The sequence below is a fragment of the Macaca mulatta genome, chromosome 11 (assembly GCF_049350105.2).
Source record: "Macaca mulatta isolate MMU2019108-1 chromosome 11, T2T-MMU8v2.0, whole genome shotgun sequence".
Taxonomy (NCBI): domain Eukaryota; kingdom Metazoa; phylum Chordata; class Mammalia; order Primates; family Cercopithecidae; genus Macaca; species Macaca mulatta.
Genome location: NC_133416.1, coordinates 120,035,893 through 120,056,702, shown reverse-complemented (window position 1 = coordinate 120,056,702; position 20,810 = coordinate 120,035,893). Strand labels below are relative to the sequence as shown.

The 20,810-nt window shown below is 47.1% G+C and overlaps 1 protein-coding gene across 41 annotated transcripts in view; it reads right to left on the bottom strand.

Moving 5' to 3' along the window:
* RPH3A (rabphilin 3A) overlaps nucleotides 1-20,810 on the bottom strand; it is a 334,954-nt gene that overhangs the window by 98,181 nt on the left and 215,963 nt on the right. For 27 of the 41 annotated variants that reach the window (XM_077955194.1, XM_077955204.1, XM_077955172.1 and 24 more), the window contains one exon: nucleotides 19,012-19,132. The gene's annotated coding sequence lies outside the window, so the exon portion shown is untranslated. Of the gene's footprint in view, nucleotides 1-19,011; nucleotides 19,133-19,262; nucleotides 19,552-19,688; nucleotides 19,762-20,810 lie in introns of those variants that run through there. The other 14 variants (XM_077955180.1, XM_077955185.1, XM_077955206.1 and 11 more) reach the window with 2 other exon arrangements.

Sequence of the window (20,810 nt, the reverse complement as noted above, 5' to 3'; positions counted from 1 at the left end):
TATAAGTACACACAAAAAAATGTATTATATGTAAAACAAATAACATAGTATAAAGTATTATATACATAATACTATACAATATACAAATGTATGCAGTACTAGATTAATCAAAAGGCATTTTTAGTTTCACTTTTCCTCTTACAATGAAGAATAGTAAGTGGGACCGATGTTAGCAATTTAGGCTGTTATCTATTTTATTTTTCCAAATATGGTGGAGTCAAGGAGCAGATAATAAGATAGTTGATGCAAATAGCCAATTTGGGAGGAAAAGTGCCAGGAACATACAACATACCATCCTTAGGGGTTGTTTTGGGGTCAACTTCTCCCACAAGAAACTAACAGTGCATTTCGACCCAGTTCCTCTGCCATCACTTTTGTGGGGGCAGAAGGAGGTAAAGTGGAAGAAGAGAAACCTGCCAGGAGTGAACACATTGGATTGGGGATTTACCAGGGATGGAAAACTCACAGGGATCATCCAGCACACGGCCTTTCTGGAGTCTGATCAGATAACGAACCAGGGCCGAGCAGTAAATGGGTTTATAAGTGTACTGTCAATCTCCCGCATCCGCAGAGCATGCTCAGAAGTGGAAGGTCTGCAGCGAGCTAAGGGTGAGTGAGGGGTAGTCGCAAGTGGTTCATCCCCAGCCAGGCTGCCAGTTTAGTTTCTACAATAAAATTGGTCACTGATGGGGGCTGCATTTGAGGGTTTAGGAGGGTTCCCATCTTTCAAAGCTGAGGACAAGTGAGGACTGAGTTCATTCGGCCCCGATTTTCAGCTCTTTCTTGAGGAAAGAAAGGAAAACTTGAAGGTCATTTCCTTCTTAAAGAAGCGCTGAGACTTTGCAGATTTATTTCTTAGTTTGGAGTCTGAAGAATCAAGAAAGGAAGCTGAAATGTCCCCAGCCGGCCTGTTTACTTTTTCACGTAGCTCTTGTTCATTGAGGATTCTGGGTATACCGACGCCATAGAAATGGAGTACCAAGCTCTTATCATATAGAACTGAAGCCAGCAGGAGGAGGCAGTGTGGTAAGGGTCGGAATTTATAGGTAAGAGGAGGTGGGGAAAGGTGATGTTCAACTCTGCCCTAAGCCACTTCACCCCATGTTTCTGGAGATACTTTTAGTGCCTCTCCTTAGTAATTACCTTTCCTAGAGAGCCTAGGGACCTGTTTGACATAAAGTGGTTAACTCCAGAGCTAGTCCTGGCTCTGCCCCTTGCTAACCTGGAACTCGGCAAGTTCCTTAACCTCTGTGCCTCCCTTTCCTTGTCTGGAAAATGCTGGTTATAATTGTACCCTCTTCCCAGGGCTGGTGGAAGAAGGGGATGAAATGAGGCATGCAGAGCTCCTGGCATGGTGCTGGCTCATAGCAAATACTCAAAAACTGGTAACTCTTATTGTGGAGTAATAATATGCTAGCGTGAAGTCCTCATTGCCAACCATAGCCCATAAGGTTTGAATCTGTACCTATTTCCCCTTGTTTTTTTCTGCCCTTAGCGCTTCATGTCAACCTCTCCTCTCTCAGGGACAGTCATCTCCACACTGAGGAGCCGCAATGTTCTTTTAAAATGCTTGTATAGTGAGGGTTCTTGTGGCCCCAGATCCCCATGATGAGAAGAGGCAGAAGAGGCCACCAGAAGGAAATGGTCAAGAATGGTCAAAAGATACTGACATATCCCAGGAAACTCTCATGAGCTCCCATTGGCAGAGGATACAACCAGCCTCAAATGTTTCACAAAACAAGAGCATTTGTTTTAAGCCTTATGATTTTGTTGCAAGTCCCATCCTTAGTTTGGGAGGTTTAGGGTCCATGATACAGATGCCAACATTGAGGATCTGTGAGCTAAGATAATGCACCAAAGTCAGGCAGGTGGTGAATAGTCACATCCTAGTTCTGCCCTAGGATCACCTTGGAGGCAGGGTTAAAATGTCAATGCAAGGACCCCATCCAAACCAACTAAAGAAGAAACTCTAGAGCTGAGTCCTGGCATAGCTATGCTGCTAAAGTTCCCCAGGTGTTTATAATGCACAGCCAGGGCCAAGAGCCACCTGCCTGCAATCCCACCCTTCCTTCAAGCCAGTGCACCTCAAACTTGAAAGCACATGAGAATCACCTGGAGGGCTCCTTAAGGCACACATTCATACCCGCTCCCCAGACCCAGAGTTTCTGATTCAGGAGGTCTGAAACAGAGCCCAAGAATTTGCATTTCTAGTAAGTTCCAGGCAATACTGGTACTGCTGATCTGTGGATCGCATTCTGAGAACCGCCACTTTACGCAATGCTAGAAAGTCAAACCCAGGAGACTAAATGTTCTGGTTCATGGTTTCCCTTCTTCTAGCAACGCTGTCCTATCCTGAATCAGAGCCAGTAACTCAGGCGTGCTGCTCAACCTCTACCAGAAACTGGGGAAAGTCAGGGGAGGCTGAGGGCTTGCTGCCTTTCCGTTTTCTTGTTTCTTTCCTTTTAAAAAATAATCCACCACTTAAGAGACTGCCCCTGAGCACTTACTGCTTGCTCTTCCACCAGCGGCCCAAGCCCTTGCCTGCAATGCAGGTCTTCTTAAATATTGAATAAGCCTGCCGCTCCACCAGCTGCCGCAGCTGGGGCTGAGGTAATGTTGATATTGACAAAGGCTTAATGTGATTAATCAGGTTAGAAAGATCAGGCTGCGGAGCTGGTTTCATAAAAGACCTTCATGCTCTTCTCTATCACAAAAATCCCCAGAGCCTCCACACTTTCCCTGCCCATCCTGCATCCCTTCTAAGGCTTGGGGATTTTCCCCCTCTTTGCTGGTGTTGCTGTTTAATGACCCATTAGGTTAGTTAGAGTCATCTGGAGAGAGGGTAAGGTTTTGAATAAGAGCAAAGATCATTAGGTTGATATCGTTAGTGTTTATTTATCCAACAAATACTTACTGAGCACCTACTCCATGCCAGACACTAGGTGATAGTGTACTGGAGATATAGTGGTAAATAGAACAGTCAAATTATCCTGTTCTGGTGGCGTTGACATTCTAGTGGGGGGAAATAGGCGATTGACAAAATAAATAATTAAAGTAGATAACAGGTACACAGTGCCAAGTGCCAGGGGGGGAAATGGAGAAGGAGGAGGTAGAGTTCTGGGGAGGGAGGTGCAATTTTAAATAAGACGACATTTGAAGAAAGATCTGAAAGAGGTGGGTAGTGGACAGAAGGTGGAAAGAATTAACAGGACCTTTTCCAGAATATCAAGCTCAGAGATTTCATCATCCTCGTCAAAATAACAGTGACTAATGTTTGCTGAGCACCTACAAAGTGCCAAGCCTTGGTCCAAGCAAACACAATATATTGACTTGGTAAATTCCCAAAACAACCCAATAAGGTAGTTGTTATTGTTATCTTCATTTCCCAGATGAGGAAACTGAGATGCAGAGAGATTTAGTAACTCGTTCAAGACCACAGAGCAGCAGAGCTGGAACCTGAACCCAGCTAGATGAGCAATTATTTCTACCCCCTTCCTCTACTCTGAGCCCCCTGCTTCTCAGGAAGGGGCCTCACATCTGTGGTAGATTGCAGAACAAAATCTCCCTCTGGGTAGAGAGGGGTCCTATTGTCCTCTTCATTTCCAGGGAGTTGGTGCTATGAAGAGTGGAGGATAGAGGGTTCAGTCTGTAAATGCAGCCCTTTCTGAGCCAGTTTGAAGTTTTCATCAAGCCTCCCCAAGTTTGCGCCTTCGTGTGAACCCTGCACTGCAGGCAGGATGGCCTTTTCAAAATATGAATCACATCAGGTCACCCTTCTGCTTGTGAGACCCCATTGCTCTCAGAATCAAGACAAATTGCTTGATTTGTCTTGATTGCATGGCCCTGCAGGCACTACCCACCTCATCTCACACCCGCCTCATCTCACCCTCACATCTCACACGCTAACCATGCTGGCCTTCTTTCAGATCCTGCACTGCTACCTCGGGGCCTTTGCACATATTGCTCCCACTGCCAAGAACACTGTTCTTTTCTCCTGTCTTTACTCAGTTAACTCCTATTCATCCTTCAGATCTCAGGTCAAACATCACTTCCTCTGGGAAGCCCTCCAAGATTAGGTCAAATTTCTTTGTGAATTGTGCCCCTCTCTTTAGAATCTTTGCCTTCATTTATCATTATACAGCTATTTTAGTCATTTTCTGCCTGCTCACGGGAAGATACCACATCTAAATTGTTTCCTACTACATCCCAACACTGAGCACAGTGCCTATCACATACTATAAACGACCAACTAGAAGAGAAGGATTCCCCCCAACCAAATATTCCTCAGAAAACAAAAAATCAGTTCCTTCTTTTTGTTTATTTATTTTTATTTTTATTTTTGAGATGGAGTCTCCCTCCGTCACCCAGGCTGGAGTGCAGTGGTGTGATCTCGACTCACTACAACCTCCACCTCCCGGGTTTAAGCAATGCCTCAGCCTCCTGAGTAGCTGGGATTACAGGCACCTGCCACTACGCCTGGCTAATTGTTGCATTTTTAGTCGAGACAGAGTTTCACCATGTTGGCCAAGCTGGTCTCGAACTCCTGGTCTCAAGTGAGCTGCCCACCTCAGCCTCCCAAAGTGCTGGGATTACAGGTGTGAGCCACTGTACTAGGATGAAAATCACTTTCTGTCCAGGTTCTTCAAACGTTTTTCACACTGTTAAGCATTCTCTTTCCTCCCAATTTGCTTTCTTTTTAATAACAAAATAGTTTAAGCAAATTCTTTCTCAATTTTTTCAACTATCATGCAACTCCAAGTGGTATCTCTTCCTTTCCTATTTGTCAGCAAAAGGTATTTGCAGTAAGTGACTTTTACTAAAGTTATAAAACCTTCCTTATTTTCCTGGTTTAATTATTTCCTCAATATGTATTGGTGGTGAAAGAACAGTTGTGTGGATGAATTGCTTATTTTATATAACCATGTGGTTCTAAGTATGTGAGTACAAGACAATTAACGAATCAAATACTAATAGACATTTGACAAGTCCACTTACATCCCTAATGGGTTATTTATTCAAGTTGAGCAGAAAATTTTTTGGAGGGAGAGACAGATTCATCATTTTCTTGGGAAAATATGAACATTGTAGGTTATATTTGGGGCTGTGATTTACATGCTAGTAGATGGTCAATAAATATTTATCAAATCAATAGATGAATAATTGTATGTAGGTTGAGGGAGGTCCCACCTAGCAATTCAGAGACTAGACATTCACTTCTGAATTATCTTCTTTTTAAAAAAATGAACATGTACTTTTAACCTCACACAACTGCCCTCTAACGTGCATTTGGGTCTCAACGAGCAAACTCTGTCTTAGGAATATTATTTCTTCAGTTGGGCTCCAGAAGGCAAAACAATTAAGAGTGATGGGACTCAGGCTTAAGTCAAATCAGGAAGGATGACCTAGCTAACTGGCCCTTTCTGACAATGCACAGGGCACCTCTACGGGTGCAGAGTCCTCTCACTGGAGAAACTCAAGCCCATTTCCCAGGCAGTGAAAAAGAGGATTCATCCTCCTCCCAGAATGACTCATGAATCATTCCTGAATCACTCCGGAAACTTTTTACACTGCAGATTCCTGGTGTGACCCTAAACCTTCTGAATCAGAATTTCTAGGGATAGGTCTTGAGCATCTGCATTAAAAAAAAAATACCCCAGGAGATTCATACACACACTAAAATGTTATAACCACTAAGGTTTGTGATTGGACAAAAATAGCACCCAGACATTTGAATTTCTTAGATGAGTAAAATTTTCTTCCAAATTTAGGGCTGTCCACTTGCACTGTTGTTGTTTTTATTTACAAAAAAGGGGCACCAATCTTTTGTTAAAAAAATGCTACCATACATTGCCAATGTTTTGTTTTTTAAAAATATATTTTAACGTTAAATGAGCAGAAAAGAGATAATGTCAGGACAAAGGTTTGTTTGGTTTTTTTCCTAGGAAAACTCGATCGGCAATATTTTGCCCACCTATAAATGCCTAGTTCTTCTCCTTTCGCCAGGGTCAGTGGAAACTTTGTCACAGGCCAGATCTGAGTTTGGAAACCACCAGCGTAAGCAAAGAAACTTCAGGAGCCTTCCTGAATTAGGAAAATCCAAAGACGAAAGAAAGAGTTTGTATTGGCTGCCATGAAGTAATGATGACAATGAGAGTGTCCTAAGAGGTCCATATGTAGGAACCCATTTGATCTTCACAAGAACCCTAGGAGATATCTGCTGTTATTAACAGCATCCCCACTCTGCAGCTGGAAGAAACTTAAGTACAGGGGGCTGTGGTAATCAATCAAGTCTGCACAGCTAGGAAGGGGTGAAGTGGAGACTTGGGCGCAGGGAGCCTGGCTTTCCGTGCTGAGGTCCTAACTGTTGTGGTGTATCACCAGGCAGCCAGCTGTCACGAGGGCCACACGTGCCTGATGCACACATGCATCCCAGGCTTCAACCAACCAATGGATGGGGCTAAAGAACAGAGAGCCCAACGGTTTGCTGATGGCTCATACAGGGGTGTGGTTTCAACTTTCCACCCTCTGGGAAGCAAGCACTGTTGGGTGGTCTGTGGCTTGGAGCAGGTGCAGTGACCACTTGCACCCACCTGGAAGTGCTCACAGCCCCACCAGATGGGATCCACCGGGAAGGATCCTGAGACCACCAAATTCACTGTCTGTTTTTTTTTTCCAGCCTGTGACTGTGGTTGGCCCGGTGGATCCGCTATGCTTTGGAGCTTTATGGCTTGGCCACTGTCATCCCTGATGACTGAACCTGGTTTTTGTTCCTAACTAATCTTGTGATCTTGGGAAATTGGTTTGCCTCTATGGGGCACAGTTCCTTCATCTGTAATGGAGGAAGTAATTCCAACTCTCCTCTTCAAAAAGTTATTGTGAAAAAAAAAAAACTGAATCTAAAAGTAATGTTTAAAAAAAAATTCAAGTCCTATACAATAACAAACAACTTGCCATGTATCCAGCAGTGTCTGAGTGCTTCATGTTGTATTAACTCATGGAATTCTCACAGCCACTCTATGAGGGAGGTACCATTATTATTCCCATCTTTCAGATGAGTAAACGGAGGCCAGAGAGGCCAAGTAACTTGCCCAGGATCACAGGATAGCAAGTATCACAGCTGGAATTCCAATCCAGGTGGTCTGGGGACAGCAGCTGTGCTTCTAAGGACTGCGCATACTGCCTCTTCCTGGCCAGTGTGCCCAATCCTTTACTGGAATGATATCCATGCATTGGATCCAAGCTGGAAGGAACTAAAGACCAGAGAATCGACTTCTGTAGAGCTTTATTATTTACTTTTTAAAAAGCACTTTTAAGTTGCTTTATCTTCACAATTGCAAATAGTAAGTAGACAGTGTAAATTGGGGGTACTGAGGTTTCCTTATCTTCTATTGCCTGTGTCCTTGTCTGAAAAATTGTAGTAACAATAATAATAATAATAATAATAATAATGTCTCCTTCCCAAGGCTTCTTGAGGACTAAAGGAGGTCAGTCATGTACCCCAAAGGGCACGGCAGTCCACACAGAGTGCTCTGTGACTCCATGAAGAAGCATATGGACATCCATGGGCCTTAATTCATGCTCTCCCTGATAATTCATTCTCTCCCTCTCTATCTGGGAGAGAAGGAAAGGATGAATTATCAGACATATCTGGAACTTGTGCCCAAATGGATAGACTCTTAACTCAGTGCCCTTTCTAGCAATAGGGTGATGTAATGCTGGAAGCAGGTCAGGAGCCCCTCTGGGCGTCAGTTGGTGACCTGGGGCTGCCTTCACAGTTGGTGTCAACCAGAAATGACCACCCCATAGTGACCAGTTGGGACAAAGGCTCCCATCCAGACCTGCTGCCATGACAACCAGAGGAAGAATTTTCCGACCTGGAGTCTTCTCAATCCCAGGCTTTGGATAGCTTCTGGGGGCCTCTCTGGCCACTCAAGGACTCCCACTTCCAGCCACTGTAGCATTTTACCCTCTGAGCATGTTCAGGACAAAATGAGCCTTTCTGCTTTCACCAATCTATTCCCAGAGGCAACGTCGGCATTACATGAGGAAACCCAGGCTCTGGGGAGAGGACAGAGGCCCTGAGGAGAGGACAGAGGCCCTGTGGAGAGGACAGAGGCCCTGTGGAGAGGGCAGAGGCCCTGGGGAGTAGACAGAGGTGGTGAGGAGCCAGTGTGGCTACCCCAGATGGGAGCAGGGTCTCTCCACACAGAGTGGGAAGTAGCCATTTAAGGGGGGGTGGGGGCAACATCTCAGCCTGAGCCAGGGACCACTCCCGAACAGACACATGTGCACTCGCACATTCCCACACACACCAGTCACACACACATGCTCACACCATACCCCCTATGTTCACAGTACCACATACACACACTCACACACATACACACACAGCACAGCAGGCAGACCCAGCCGCACTTGGAAGGGATAAAAATATCTATTTACCTAACCTCCCAGGAGACTGTTTTAAAAAAGTTTCATCACACAAAGCACATTAGCCATCATCTTATTTCACTCTCAAGCAGGTTTATAAAATGAATACTAGCGTTATCCCTCATCTTACAGAAGAAGAAACCGAGGCTCCAGAGACTAAGTCACTTTGGCAAAGGTCACACAGCCAGTGGGTAGCAGAGGCAGGATTCGAACCCACATCCACCCAGCTCCAGAACCGGCTGCTCTCTCCTGCCTCCCTCTACGCATGCGTGGTGTCTGATGTCATGAGGACACTCAGCATTTGTTAGGCAAAGAATCAAAGTGAAAGAGTAAAGCGTCCACCTGTGTTGCCCAAACGATCATTAAATCTCTATTAAAATGAGTCTTCCTGTCCTGAAAGAATCCCAGCTGGCCAGTGCAGGGAAAAAAATTTTCAGAAATACTCTGGGTTGCTGGAGGGAAACTCATATAAGAAAAATGGAGAACAAACTGGGGGATTGATGCCTTGGAGAAAAGCAACAATTAGAAGCAAAAGATTAGATGCCCACCTTGCAACATGGATGGATCTTAAAGACATACTGCTGAGTGGAAAAGAAGTGAGAACTTATGAGAGCTATAAAAATACGTGTTTTGAAGGGACATATACAAGCAAAAGAAATACGCATAAGCAGAGTAGAATAGGGCTGTCTATGAATGGAGGGGAATGGGGTATGAGGCAAAGAGAATAAATAATGAAAAACGGAGGAAGAGATGGGCAAGGATCAATGATGGCTGTGTACCAGGAAGGAAAAAATAACTCAACTCTCATCATCTCACACCCTAACAAAGATTCTTCTAATCTACGAAGCACAAGAGTCCTCTGTGAATAACAGAGAGGCTACAAATGAGGCCAGTTCCCCTCTCATTATAATCAAAAGCACAGTCCCCCTCCGGGTCACCCACACGAGTGTACACCACTTATTTCTTCCTCGGGAGCTTTCCTCGAAGCACTTATCCATTCTTCAGATGAGAAGACACGACTTGACCCCTCTGCAGAAGTTGGCCAAGGCTGGCTACATAGGCCTTCCCGGTCAGATAAACCCCTCCAAGGAAAAGAAAAAGGAAGAAAGAAAATCTACAGAAACAGCGGCAGGTTCTATCTGAAAGGCAAGCCTACTGCTTGCTCTGTGTGAAGAGTCTCCTTCCCCGCCAAGGGCCCAGCTCCTGCTCCAAATGCTGGTTTCTCCTGCTTTCGTCCTTAGGTGCAAGCCCAGTCTGGCTGGTTCTTTTCTGAATGGGCCTAGCTAACTCCAGGAACAACAGGTAGGTCTCTAATGATCAGAGAGGAAGCTGCAGACACCAGAAGCTCATGTCTTCCATCACATCCAGCAGCCTTTCCCACAGTCCCTAGAGAAAGGCTTGGCCAGACACCCCAGCTTGCCACTTCACGGGGTGTCATCGCCTTCGCCAAGTTACAATATCCTGCTTCATGCTGATAGATTAATCCAGCCACTACTCAAGGGAGAGAGAGAGAAAAAAAAAAAAAAAAACAAAGAAACCCAAGCTGCTGCTTTTTCTTCCGGGGAGAAGGGAACTGTGCATTTTAGCCAGCAGGGAATGGGCATTTGCGGAGCTCCCCGAAAGGCCTTGACTCTGCACACACTACTGAGGCCTTGCCTCGTAAGCCATTGGCCCTTGGTTACAGCCAAGGCCCCTCTCCATGTCCCTAGGATCACAAGCGCTGCACCATTGCCAGGAATAGGTCCCGTCCCACTGGAGTGGACCCTGATTCCTCTGGCCTTCTCCCCTTAAGTCTGATCCATCAGTAAAGCCTGTCTGCACTCGAGCAGAATTCACCCCAAATGTCGCCACCTTCATATCTGCCACCACCTGGTCTCTGCCCCATCACAGCTCCCCTCACTGGTCCCCTGGCTTCCACCCCATCTCCCCTGCTCCCTTCTCCACTCAGAGACCAAAGCAATCATTACCAACATTGTAAATTAGGTCACATCACTCTGGCATAAAACCATCCCTGCAAAATAAAATCAGACCCAGACTCCTTAGCTACCCTGGGAGGTCCTGCCTAACCAGGGCCCTGTCTCCCTTTGTCCCTGCCATGTGACCCTCACCCCACTCACACCAGCCATCTGTCTGTCCTTCGTGGACAACACGGTTGTCTCTGCTTTTGCACTTACTGCCCCCACCTCCCAGGTGTGGCTCATCCTCCCTTCACCCTCTGTGCATGGCTGTTTACTCCTAGAAACTCAGCCTCTGCTGGCTGCCCTTTTTCTAAATTAGTCTCGCCCCTCTGTCTCCCAACCCATCACTTGTCATTCTCCATCGAGTCTTCCTATCTCCTTCCTTCTTGGCACTTCACATGGTCTGGAGTTTTCTTGTTTATGCGTTTACTTGTTTATTGGTTTTGCCACCCACTGGGCTGTCGGCTCCAGGGGGCAGGGAACTCTGGCTCCCTCGCTGCTGAGTCTGCAGTGCCTAGAACAGTGTACAAGACTTGTCTGGAAAGGAGGGAATGGGGGAATGAGTCTGCAGAGAGCAGGTGTTCTCAAAGTGTGGTTCCCGGGCCAGCAGCATCAACACTGCCTGGGAACTCATTTGGTGTGCAAATTCTTGGCCTCCATCCTAGTCCCACTGAATCAGAAACTCTGTGTTTTAACAACTCCTGCAAGGGGTTCTGATGCAGGTTCAAGTTTGAGAAGCTCGGGCATTGAACCATCTGCAGTCTCTACCCGATATCCCCCAGGTGACCAATGAGCGAATAACTAGCTGGGTGGTCAGCCTTGTCAGGGACAGGGGTTAGGTAAGGTGAAAGGAGTAAGTCTCCTGCCCTTGATTGACCTCTGAGCTCTGAGGGACAGGCCTTTGTGTGTCTAGATGGTCCATGCCAGAGCCACGCAGAGAATGCCAAGCCTAGGAGGGCTTCAGAACCACTGTGTGCCAGCAGAGCAGGAAGGCAGGCAACTCACCCAGAAAGCTGAATCTTTGACCTTCTGAAAATTCTACGAAACTCCAAGCATTTGGCTTGGAGGTAAGATGACCAACTCATCACACAGTTTGCCCAGGCTTCTCTCCATTCTTTTTTGTTGTTGGTTTGTTTTGTTTTAGACACAGGGTCTCACTCTGTCACCCAGGCTGTAGTACAGTGGCACAACCACAGCTCACCGCAGCCTCAGCCTCCTGGGCTCAAGTGATCCTCCTATCTCAGCCTCCCAAGTAGCTAGGACTACAGGCGTGTGCCACCATGCCCAGCTAATTGTTTAACTTTTTTGCAGAGACAGAAGTCTCACATGTTGCCCAGGCTGGTCTCAAACTCCTGGCTTCAAGCGATCTTCCTGCCCTGGCTTCCCAGAGAGCAGGGATTACAAGTGCAGGCCATTGTGCCTGGTCTGCCTCTCAGTTTTAACACAACGTCCTATATCCCAGAACCCCCTTCAGCTCCAGGCAAAGCTGAACGGTTGGTGACCCTGCTTGGAGCCCTCATCACCTGGAGTCTCAGGAATTCACAAACGCTTTCCCTTGACAAGTAATTTCTGTGTGTCTTAAAGATGGGACGAGGAAGGCAGAGGAGTTAGGAGAGGAGGAAGATGGAGAGAGAGAGAGAGAAAAAAAAGAAAAGGAGGAGAGGCCAGGGGCAGAGGAGAGGGAAAGGGAGAGAGGGAAAGACGGGGAGAAAAGAGAGACTGCAAGGAGAAAGCAGGGAATTATTTAAAGGGTGGGAAAAGTAAGGAGACAGGGGCAGGGAAAAGGATAGAGAGCGGGAGAGATAGACAGAGACTTAGGAACTTAGCACCACAGTGACAGACGAAAAACATAGGCAGGCAGAGAGGGAAAGGGGAAAGGGGGCAGGGAGGAAGATGTGCAATGGAGCGGACCACACAGATGCTGTTTGGCAGCACCTTGCATGAAAAGCCTTCCAACAAACTTCGAGAAACCATCTCTCTTCTCCGCAGCCTCAGAACACCACCCTACCATCAATGGCTGGCACCAAAACCTGCTTACATAATATGTTCTCTGCTGAAAACTGCTTCCATTCACAAGTCACCACTCGTCATTGTGTAGGTGCATTAAAGAGGAAGACAAGGAAAAGAAAGAGAGGAAAAAGAAAAAGGCAGCTGAATGAACTCACTCAGATTATATTGAGAGATGAGAAGATATTTCCCCCCTCGCTCTCTAAATAACTCCCTCACGAACCAAACATCATTATGATGCTGTCAGATGAGTTTCCTCTTGTTGATTAATTGCAGGGGGTGGTAAAAAAAACCCAGCTTCCTGAGGCATGTTATCTTGCTCACTGGATGGATTACTAAACCAGAGTCTGACAGGGCTCCGTTACAATGAGATTTAAGCATGTGTTATATCATTAAAACCAATGACAGCAAGACAATTACTTCGAGGAAACCACAGTGACATTGCATACAGCAGCCTGGGCCCTCAGCACTGCTGCCTCCCCTCTTTTCCTGGCCCAAATGGGGAGCAGAGTTGGGCTAAGAAGAATCACTTTTGGCTGGGTGCAGTGGCTCATGGCTGGAATCCCAGCAATTTGGGAGGCCGAGGCAGGAGGATATCAAGGAGTTTGAGACCAGCCTGGGCAACACAGGGAGACCTCCATTTAACAAAAAAGTTAAACAATTAGCCCAGCATGGTCATGCCTGTAGTTCCAGCTACTTGGGAGACTGGGACAAGAGGATTGCTTGAGCCCAGGAGTTCAAGGCTGTAGTGAGCTATGATCATTATGCCACTGCACTCCAGCCTGGGTGACAGAGCAAGATCCTATTTCAAAAAAAAAAACAAAAATCTTTGTTCCCTCTCAAAGCCACTGCCTGCAAATCCCAAAGACCTGGCCTGGTTGGACAGCTGATTACGAAGGCCTTGCCACAAACCTACCTGAGAAACTGAGTTCTGGGGTCCTGCCTAGCAAAAAGTGACTCCTTGGAATTGTCTGAGGTTAGCAGGGAATGGGACCAACATGCTAGATCCAGGTTGTGCTCCTGTGGGATTCAGTAGCAGAAAGGAAATGGTATGTACAGGAGGCAATGGGCCTGCTCTTACCCTGCTCAGCCCCTTGGGGGATGATGGGGACAGCTTGGCAAAATGTTAGAAGCTTACAACATACTTAGAACTGTTGTAGTTAACACCTGTAAAAGTATTTTGCATTTTTTAAAAAATGCCTTCACTTACAGCAGTGGGAGCCCTCCACTCAGAGTTTCTGGTGCAGCAAGCCTGGATGGAACCCAAGAATTTGCCCTCCTAACAAGTTCCCGGGTGATGCTGATACTGCTTCAGGGTGGGGAGAACCACACTGAGAACCACTGAGTTAGATGGACCACCTGATTCAGGCTAATCAGGTGACCCCGGGCATCAAGAGCTTTTTACCCCCCAACAGAATGTAAATCCAGCAACATACCCCTTTCTCTGTCCTTTGCCCCTCTTTTGCCTGCAAGTCTAGTAATGCAGCCCCCTCCCCCTGCTCCAAGAAACCAAGCCTGCTTCACTTTTAGGAAAGGCTGTTATAGTTTCTCATTAAAGTGTAAATCACTAATAAGGCTGGATGCATTAACTTACTCCAAAGCACCTGCTCTTTAACCAAGAGCAGAGCCTTAAGAAAAAGAATAAAATTTGAATGATGGAAATTTCAGGTATCAGTGAACTGAATGTCTTCAGGTGACTCAGGGAGCCCTCTTTGTACCACACCCTCCCGCCAAAAGATCACATTATGTAGGTAGGCACTTACTTTATCTAAGCCCCAAAAGGGATCGTGTCTTTTTTTTTTGAGACAGAGTCTTGCCCCAGGCTGGAGTGCAGTGGTGTGATCTCGACTCACGGCAACATCTATCTCCCAGGTTCAAGTGATTCTCCTGCCTCAGCCACCCAAATAGCTGGGGTTACAGGCACACACCACCACACCCAGCTAATTTTTGTATTTTTAGTAGAGATCGGGTTTTACCATGTTGACCAGGCTGGTCTTGAACTGCTGACCTCAAGTAACCCACCCACCTTGGCCTCCCAAAGGGCTGGGATTACAGGCATGAACCACCCCACCTGGCCAGGATTGTGTCTTTATTGCCATTTTATTCCCAGTGCCCATCGTGGTGCCAGGCATACTGTAGGTAGTCAATAAATGTGCAATGCATGATAAATAGCAATGGGTGCTCTGGCAGGAAGAGAGAGAGGCCTGTCCTTTCCCTGTAGCAAATCTGAGACAGGAGCCAAGTCCTTTCAAACCTTTCACCAATGACTCATCATAATCAACAAACACTAACTGAGTACCTACTGTGTGCAGGCCTCTGGCTGGACCACAGGCCCCAAACTGACATGTTTGCTAGTAAATCAATTGAGCTTCATTCATTCATTCATTCATTCACTCAGTAAGTCATTGCTGAGCACCTGCTGTGTGTTGACCCGGACACCAAAAAATGAAGACAGCACAGCCTTGGCCCTTAAGGATCTCACCCTGTAGCACCTGAGGACTCCTACAAAGAAGCGCTGTAGCAGGAAAAGCACTTCCCAGGGAAGGGAAGGAAGGCTCAGGTTTCCTAGAGAAAATACATTGCTCAGAGCTTAGAGCCTGGGATGATTCAGCAAAAACCTCCCAGGGACTTGAAGGAACAAAAGACTGAGTGGTCAACAGGTCTTCTTCTGCTAGAACTCTTCTCTGGGGCCTAACCCCCAGGCTCATGACTCTCCTGTTAGTTGTTTAGAGCCTCACAAGCCAGAGAGGGAGTCATTATGCTCATTTCACAGAAGAAGAAACTGAGTTCTGGGGACCTCCACCAACTGGGGAACTGCAGTGGGGAACAAGAGGAGCTGGCAGCTCCTGTCTCCAAGCTTTGTCCTCCCTCTTGTGAGTCACACAGCTACACAACTAGCCCAAAGAACTCACCTTCCTTTACCTCACCCTGCTCTTGTTTTGGTCAGGGGTGATTTTGCTGCTACCATCACCAACATCGCCCCCATTACGAACATTTGTTGGACATTTACTCCTTGCCAGGCTCAGTATAAAGTGATCATGAACTCTTAAAATTCTCACAACTGCATTCTTATTCCCATTTTGTAGATGGGGAAATTGAGGTCCAGAGAGGTGAAGTGACACAATCAGAAAGCGCTAGGACCAGGATCTAAGCCTAGGAAATTTATTTCCAGAGCCCATCCTCTTAATCCCTATATCATGCTACCCCAATAAACCTAACTGAAGCAACTGAGGCTCAGAGAGGTTGAGGGCCTTGCCTGAAATTACACAGCAAGGAAATGTCAGAGTCAAAATTAGAAATAAGATCTGACTGCCCCCAGAGCCCACACTGTAGCCCATGGCTGGTTAAGGAGGCAAACAGGTGTGAGGCACAGAAAGGAGGGGGCTATTTCTGCAGTGCCTCCTTCACTCTCTCAGCACATCAAGGCTCTCCATCCTGGGTGGCAGCTGAATTATTTAAAATCATCAGCTTCAGCCCACCATGACTGGGTCCCAGCATTATTTTTATCCCAGATTATGGCCACAGCTCTTAACAGAAATAAACCACACTGTTTTCTTCTCGTTGCCTTCACTTCAATTCCTGACTTATCTGCAATTACAATCAGCTCCCCACTGAATGAGGGTGAAGGGCAGAAGACAGGTCCATGTGTCATGGTGGTTTTTACTGGAAAGCCATAAACTCTGTAGGACCCATTCACAGAGAGGGAAAGAGTTAGAGCATCATATCACATCCTACAAGGAAAGCCCAACAGCAGCCATCCCAACCGAATGCACATCTTCAGACAAAGCAGCCAGTGTCTGTACAGGGCAGTAAGAAGGAGAAAGGCAGAGTGAGCTGGGGGAACTGACTTTCCAGGCTACCCCTGTGGAATCACAGAATCTCTGGCTGCTGCCTCTCTCCTGTCAACCAGAAAGGAAATGTCCACATTTATCTCCATGGCTAAGCTTCCTGATTACCAGCACGGGCTGGAGAGACACTGCTGAACATCCTTCCTCTGTGCCTCAGGCTGGATGGGGGGAGTAGGGACTGCTGGAGCCAGGAGTGAGGGGATGATGCCTTGGTCTTCATAATGGTGGGTTTATATGCTGCTGCCATAACTTACTGTGTGGTCTTAGGCAAATTGTTTTTCTTCTCTTGGCCCCCCGGAAAGGGTCAAACTAAATCAGAGGTTCTGAACTTGGGAGGCTGCTCACATGGGCATTACAGAGGATCCACCAACCCCCGATGCTGTGTGTTGTGTGTATATGCATCTTTTCAGAGCAGAGGTTCTCCAAGGGGTCCTTGCTGCTACTCCTGAGAAGAGTCTCTATGGAGCCTTCAAGTGCTGCAAAATCTACATCTCTGTGCCCCTGAGGCCATAAATAAAGCAGACCCCTTTCCAGCTGAGCTCAGGATTCTAGAAATCTGGCAAAGTTCTCACAAGAGACTCCCCTATCCCCATTCACCCCAAACAGAGCCTCTCCCCGACACAGGATAAATTCTCAAGCACAGTGCTAACCGTTCCTAGAAATGTGGGCGTGTGCAGTCACTCACACTCACACACATACCTATCTCAGAGTCAGAGAACCCCAGAACTGGAAGGGGACTTAGGGCCACCCAGACAGACTGCCCCATGGCATAGACAGGGAAACCAAGGCCCAGAAAGGGGAGACAGCTGGGACTGGAACCCAGGTTTCCTGATCCAAGTCCAAAGCTCTTTCCAGAAGCTTCTGTTTCCCTCTCCCTGGTGCACAACAATGCACCACTTCAAATGTGACGGGGGAGGAGGGAGGGCGGCCTCTTGGATCTTGGCCAACCCTAAGGAAGTGAGGCAGTGGAGAGATATTTGGGAAGTGTCCACATCTGGGCACCCAAGTCTTAGCTATCCCAGCTGGGCTGGCATGTACCGATTGACTAAACCAGTTGTTAAAACTATTAAAACATTAAAATAAAATAAAAATATGAAAATATTAAAATTAAATGGGGAGGCTCCCCTGAGGCCTCCGTGGCTCTCTTGACAGCCCCCTAAGATCCCCCAAACCTCTCCATAATCTAGCAATTAAAAGATTAACACTGAGTACAGCAGGGCTCCCCTAAGATCCCCTATTCCAGGACCCTAGCCATTCTGATCAATTAGTACCAAATTTCAATACTTTAAATATCACCCATAGCCAGATCTGTGGTTCTTTATTCGAACAAAATTTCCATACATTCATTATTCACATTCAAGGCTTCCCAGTGAGGAATCTAAGGCAACTTCCTCCTCAAGGTCACCCAGCAAGGGAAACTAGGAAGAGAAGTTAGGGATTTTGAGTACCAAATCTTTGGCACTAACCACCGGACAACCCTCCCCTTCTGCCTCATATGTCCTGCCTGAGCAGGCACATGCTCTGGGATTTCAGCATCTCTTCTTGGCTATGGGGCTAGAGAAAAAAGGAGTGAGTGAACCCTGCTTATATTTCAGGCTTGCCAATCTCTGACTGTTGTTTTATTCCTCCCACCTCCAAGAGCAAGAATCTAAAAAGGAAATCCTTGGGGGTGCAGAACACTGAGTTGGCCCCTGAGATAATAGCAAAGATGCTGAAAATAAGGGCATTCATTTCCAGAAAAGTAGATGTAATCAAAGCAGAAAGCAAGGTGAAATCCCCTTTTGATGGGTCACAGATTAGCATCAAAGGCATTTCAAAATTAAATGTGAGCTTTTGGATTCAGTTTCAAGGTACTTCCACTTCCCACTCACTAACAGGTTGGTGCAGCCTTTCCCCATCAGGATCTTGGAAAAAGAAACTAGTGCAGGGGGATGGTCTACCCTGGAACAAAACTGAAGCTGGAACCTGGAATCTTTCCCCAGAATTTGAACAAGCTTTTTTCCCCTCCTTCCTTGTGAGACGAACTCAAGGATAGAATCTCCCAAGCTAGTGCCAGGATGCTTCCCCATACAATCACTTACAGGTTACGCCACCTGTGAAAATAAAATATCATCTCCTCTGCAGGCAGTGGCTGCTCCCTTCTGGCCAGTCTGACCACTCATCCTAAGCAGAGTGTGGCCCTTTCCTGGCTCCCACGTCTCCCATCTCAGGAAAGCAGGAACAGCCAACCTCGCAAAAACCATCACAATTAAATTATTCAGCTCTTCCTGGAATTGGGTACAATCTAAGCTCTGTCCTGTGCAAATCTTACCCAGTGTGCTCAGGCAAGAGTTACCCTTCCAGTCTCAGGTGACCCCCTCCCCTCCAGGGATAAGCACTCACTTGCTAAGTCAGAATACCCAGAGTTCCTCCATGCCAGACTAGCCACCCCCACAAAGGGTTAACTCTTTCAGAGAACTGCCGGCTACTTTCACCAGGTTCTGCTGCAAAGGAGAGGGCAAACTGGGCAGAAGCCACAATCTTGATCGCATTGCCTACAACATGAGCACATTTTACCCCCTCCCTGGGCACTAAGCCAAAATCTCATTTGGCTTTGGGATGCCGCTTAGGTGATAAAACACTGCAGAATGTAGGCAAATAAGCATAGTCGTTCCTCGATACCCTTCTCCTCCCAACTACCCTTTACCCCACCAGCTCATGCACACACATCACAATTGGGATTCTAATACCCCTAGCCCATCTGCACAACCAAGGAGAATATCACTTACCGCGACGCGGGAGGATTGCAGGGGGAAAGGGTGAACCAAATTCTTGCCAACTCCTCCCTTCCCTGCCGGGTAGGAAGACGCTAAGTCCCAATGACTTGGTTCAAAAGCTCAGCGGAGGTGCCTGAAAGAAAATTGTTCATTTGAGTCTCCTACTCTTCCCAAAATAAAATCAAAGCACCAGTGCACACACGCAGACACACAGACACATCAACTACCCCTAAATCATGCAGGACCAAGACAAAAAGAAATACCACTGCCAGAAGCGGAGAAAACTCGGACCAGCCAGTGAGTCAGTGGACAAGGGACAGTGGCTCCCTCAGACTGTCCTCCACATGGATGAAGGTTTTCGCTCTGTACGCCTCTCTCTCTCTCTCTCTCTCTCTCTCTCTCTCTCTCCCTCTCTCTCTCTTTCTCTCTTTCCCTTCTGCCTTCCTTTCCAGTCCGCGTAGGCAACTCCGGGCTGCTGGCAGTAGACGAATCAATTGCTTCCCCAGAGCCGGTTTCTGCCGCGGCTGCCACCACTACTGCAAAGCCCTGTGTGAGCAAGGCAACCGGGGCGGCAGCTTCCCAGTGCAGGGGGAACCGAGCGGGAACCAAGCCTGCCTCCCACCCGTGATTTATGTGTGCGGTGCCTGGAGAAAGAAAGGTGGGAGGCCGGGAGGGGAGGTTGGGCGCACCAGAGATCCCAGCTGGTCGAAACGGCAACCAGGGGATTGGCGGTCAGCACCACGGACAGCGCTAAGATGCGGTGGAGGACGAGATGGGCGGGAAGCGAACCCCTAGGCAGAGAAGTTAAGTAATTGGATGGTTAGAGCAGAGAAGGGGGAGTCCGGAGGGGTGGGGGACGGGACTTCTCGACATCACACAGTCTAGTCGGTGACAGCTTACCTACCACACACTTGTTCTAATACCGTCGCTCATTCTCAGAGCAAAGGAGCTATAACTTCGCAGCCCCTGTCTCCCACACGCCCCCAGTCCTGCATTGCTCCTCTCTGCTCAGACAAGAGTTTGGCCCCAGTGTACGGGGCTCCCTAAGTGGTTTTTCCCCTCAAAATTTTGCCCAGCTGACCTGTCCTCACCCCCATTGCTGCAGATTTCTGACCTATACCTGGAGTTTCTCAGAATTCGGGGCAGAAAAGCTGAGGCGTAAGAAACGGAAATTTCTAAGGGGCAGGATGGCTTAGTTGAATAAGCACTTGACAATCTTCTGGAAGCCAGATACAGCCCCCTTACAACCCTAGAAAAGTCATTTAATGTTTCCAAGTCCCATCTGTAAAAATGATAGTATAATGACCTCATTTTTCCTAAAGATAGGAAGCAAGAGGTTAAAATGCAACAATAAGAATACTCAAGCTGTGAACCACCATGATTTCATGATCCATAACCTGTCCTACAACACAAATGTTTGGACAGAGCAATAAAGGAATTGACAGCCCACCTAGGATGGCATGGGCCAACCTCACCCTTCAGCATGTGGTTTGAGTGGAATGAAGGGAAATTTTAAGTCTAAATCAGACCATTGAGCCTTGGCCAAAGACCCTTCCCTGAAAGATCCAGACTGGCTTTCTGAAATGAAATCGCTATACGGACAATGAAATAAAAGTATCAAAAGGGGAAATATGTAAAGAGGAATGGATTCCCATGGCTCCCAGTGCTCCAGCACTCAAGGGTCCTATTCCTGCTAACTTTGGGAAAGGGCTCATGTTGGAAAAAGGCCAGGAAATATCAAACAGAACAAGATCTGCTTAGAACTTCTCTGCAAAGTGAAGGAGAACTCTCTCTATTGGAGACTCACATCT